Below are 4,330 nucleotides of genomic sequence, written 5' to 3'. Positions count from 1 at the left end.
CAGTTTTAGACAGAGACATAAGCAAAGGTAATTCTCTGATACATATAAACACAATTAGGATGTTTATATGTAATGTGGAGTTGTATATATAATATGTGAAGTTCAAATATATACCACTAATGTGGTATATATTTGAACTTCAGAAAGATTGGCAACTAGCTGAAGTTAAAAGCATGAAACCAGTCATTTGAGAGTCACTTGAATAATCAGAGAGCATCTGGATGAGAAAATCTGGGAGCGATGGAAAGGACATAGATCCAGATGCTCTAAATTAAGAGATATTCTTAGACATGGACATTTAAACAGGAGAGCTGGAAACACCTGAAGGAAGTGGAGTCATTAAATATTAGAGTGAATGTCAGTGGCAAAGGTAGAGGGGAAGATGGGTATTTCTTCTCCTGCCATCAGTAGAAGAATCCAGTAGATCCAGGAAATTCCTGTTCCTGCTGGGAAAAGTTTGCCGTTTCTTAAAAGTAATCAACTGACCCAGATAATAAAGATTTGCTTGTATATTAGGAAACTAACAGGTATTAAAACCTGTGCCCCTTTCCAGGAAGACATTAGTTGTGTGCCCATGGACAGGCAGTGTCACTTGTGCCCTGAGGTGCCCAGCTGGGATTGGATCTCTCCCAGAGCACCTGAGGGAGAGCAGAGCACCTTGCAAGCTGCAGGTCCATGACAGCCCCGCAGGGCTCCTGTCCCATCAACATCTGCTCTGCTCCAGTCTGAAACAGGGCCCAGCATGGTGCTGGGATCATCAGAGAGCTGAGGTGTGTGCTGGAATTCAATGGCCTCCCCATCCCACAGCAGCCCTGCATTTCCCTGCTGCAGCCTTGGTCTCCAGCCCAGCCATGGAGGCTCTTTGGGCTCTGGAGTGTTGCTGCAGCCCCCAAGGTCAGCTGAGCTCTGCCTTTGGCACAGTCAGGCCTGGCCAGCACAGGCCATGCTCAGCAATTGCTTGTGTGTGCCTGGCCTTGCTGTCAGCCCCAGCAGTGGCTGCATGGCCCCTTTGTGGCCCTGTGCTGGCCCAGCCATGGTGGCCCAGCCCCTGTGCAGGCCCAGCCCAGGCCAGGAGCATTGCGGCTGGGAACGGCCCCTGTGCCGTGGTGCCCACAGCAGCCTTGGGGCTCTGTGCCCCATGGCCTCCCTGCTGGGCAGCCTCTGCCAGCTCCTGCAGAGCCCGTGGCACCTGTGGGGCTGCACAGACAGCCCTGCCCCGGGCTCTGCCGGCCTCTGGGCCAGCAGAGAGGCAGCCAGGGCTGGCCATGGCCGGGAACAGGCCCTGAGCCCCGCAGGAGGATGGAGCTGGGCCACAGCCAAACTCAGCCCAGGCCAAAGCTGGGCTCAGCAGCCAGGGCTGCCAGCACATGGGCACAGAGGCTGGCGCTGACAAATGTCCTGGGCCCCCTCCCTGCTGTGTCCCTGCCACCAAGGGCACAGAGCAGCCTCCTCTCTGGGCCACTTGCCTGTTTGCAATGCCTTGCACAGGCGCTGGCCCTGCCCCACAAGGCCTGGCCTGAGCCCTGCCCCTGCACGCTCAGCCAGGCTGAGATGGACACTGATGGTTTCTGGGCCAGGCTCTCGGAGCCCTGCCCAGCTCCCTGCAAGCTCTGCCAGCTGCCCTGAGCTCTGGGCAGCACCAAGGGCCTCTCTGAGCCCAGCCCAGCCCAGCCGGTTCTGGCCCCACAGCTCTGCTCAGGCCAGGCTGCTCTGGGCACTGGCCCCACGGCCTCAGCCCCTGCCAAGGCCACAGCAGCAGCTGCAGCTGCCACAGGACTCAGCCCCAGCCATGGGGGAAGGTGCTTGGCCAAGGCCAAAGGAGGCTCCCTGGCTGCCCTGCTGCCCTCGGCCTGAGGTGCTGAGAGCTCTGCAGCCCCTGCTGCCATCCCATCTGCCCAGGGCAGCACAAGAGCCCCGGCCTTGGGGCCCTCAAGAGCTGCTCCTGCTCCAGGCCCAGGGCCCATGCCAAAGCTGGGGCAGCCACAAAGCTGTGCCCATTTCTGTTCACTGCTGCTCTGATGGGTATGGATCCTCAACCACTTGGAGGTTGATGATGCATTTTATTACTCCAGAGGCCACTTTCTTCTTGAGCTCTTCAGTTGAGGAATTCAGTGACAAACACTCATAAACATTTGTTCGAAACCCCCAAACAAGAAAAGCCCATGGGAATAATTGAAGTTTTCAATTCTTCTCTAGTTAATTAGACATATTTCAGAATTGTATTCAAAGTGAATATACTATATTGAAAACAATGCAGAGAGAATTGTTTTGCTCGTTTAAGTGTTCTTTTCCTGTTTATAGATAGATATCAACATTGTCCACTTAATAGTGACCGCCAGCACCTCCTAATGCAGTTTCAACAGATTTGAAAATGAAGACCCTTAATGGCAGACAATCACACTTTGTCCCTACCCACACCCCAGGACTTCCCTCAATCAACCCCTGGCACTCAGAGAAGCTGAGGAATGGAGTCGCATCCAGGGGTGTCCCCAGGCCTCAGGATTTGGGCCAGGTCAGTTCAATCTCTTTATTGCTGATCTGGACAAGGCCATCGAGGGCACCCTCAGTCAGTTCCCAGGTGAGCCCAAGCTGGGTAAGAGTGTGGCTGTGCTGGAGGGCAGGAAGCTCTGCAGAGGGTTCTGGAAAGGCTGGAGCCATGGGCCCAAAACAATAGGATGAGTTTCACCAAGGCCAAGGGCTGGGTCCTGCCCTGGGCTCACAACCACCCCAAATCCCTGGCCATGCCCTGTCCCTGATCCCCCCAGCCTGTCCTGTTTCCTTCATCCCTGCATTGCCAGGGACTCTCTGGGACAAGGGAGCTCTGCTCTGGGGATGGAGGGAGGTGCAAGTGCCACCACTGGAGCAGGAACCACAACTCATCAGGTTTGTGTCCTTTGGGGGTCAGGAACTGCTGAGACTCAGAGGCATAGAAAGTTTCTCCTCATGGCCAACAGACCATGGTTGAACAGGACACAATTTAATAACAATCTCACTCTTCCCTGAGCTACATGCAAAGTCCCAGCGGTGTCTGATGACTCCTCCATCCACATTTCCATTCAAACTTTAATTTCACACAAATGTGGTTCTGTGATAGATAAAAACACAATTAAGTTCTTGTATCAGGATGCTCATCCTGGAGTGGGTGCAAAACAGCTCAGAACAATTCCTGATTTGCAAAGCTGTCAGTGGTGGATGGAGAAGGAAGGTCAGGCTGCTTTTGGTGCTGAGGAAATGCTGAAACCAGCCTGACTCATTTCATCTCCTCCTGTCCTGGCTGATCTCCCCTCTTTCCCCTTCCACCCATTGGCTTTTGTCTCCCACCAGGCCTCCGGTGAAGAGCCTGGCTCTGTGTTCTCCATCCCCTCCTCGCTGGCACTGCCAGGCTGGGATGAGGAGCCCCTCAGCCTTCCCTGCTCTGGGCTGGACAAGCCCAGCTCCCTCAGCCTCTGCTCACAGCCCAAGGGCTCCAGCCCCCCCTTGGGGGCCCTTCCCAGACCCTGCTCCAGCTGCCAGACATCTTTCCTGCCCTGGGCAACCCAACCCAGGCCACAGTGACCTGGATAATCCCCGTCCTTGATGTCCTGGTCACACAGCCCTGGCCCCTTGTCCCCATGTCAGGCTCTGGGGTGGATCCTGTGGAACATCCTTTGGTGGAGGCTGTGGCTCCAGGTGGGCCAGGGGGATCCCGGGGGACAGGGACCCTGCTGGGCATGGACAGCATTGGACTTGTTGGGAGAAACTGTGAGGGGGAGCTGGGGCCGAGTGACCAACCCAGTGACCTGACACAGCCCCTCTGGGATGTTACAGCCCATTCTCTAATGTCACACAGCTGGTCTCTGATGTCACAGCCAAATCTCTGATGTCATCATCTGCTCTATGATGTCAGAATTCTGCCGTGTGGTGTCACAGATATGGCCTATGATGTCATAGCTTCCCTATGACCTCACATCCCCCACTCTGTGATGTCATAGCCCACTCTGTGACCTCATGTTACCAGATGATCAATTGCCTACACCAGCTGAGCTCACACCTGGAGCTTGTTCTCCACATCCCCAGGCCTATGGAAACCACACAAGGCCCATTGTGTGAGACGGGGAACTGGAAGCTCAGCAGCCTCAGGGTCCTGCCAGCTCAGCCAGGCCCACTGGAACATTGGGGTTTTCAAGTTTTCAATATTCTGGGTAAGAAAGAGAGGCAGTAACAAAACTTCTACTGGAATTAGGAAGGGCAGACTGGCCTGTTCAGAATGCAGATTTGGGGAGTACCAAATTGGGTACTGATTTTTTTAAGGGAAACAGCCCTTAAAAACAAAGAGGGCTGGGAAGGATGG

This window comes from Agelaius phoeniceus, assembly GCF_051311805.1.
Source record: "Agelaius phoeniceus isolate bAgePho1 chromosome W unlocalized genomic scaffold, bAgePho1.hap1 SUPER_W_unloc_1, whole genome shotgun sequence".
NCBI lineage: Eukaryota > Metazoa > Chordata > Aves > Passeriformes > Icteridae > Agelaius > Agelaius phoeniceus.
Note: the sequence above shows the minus strand (reverse complement) of the source record.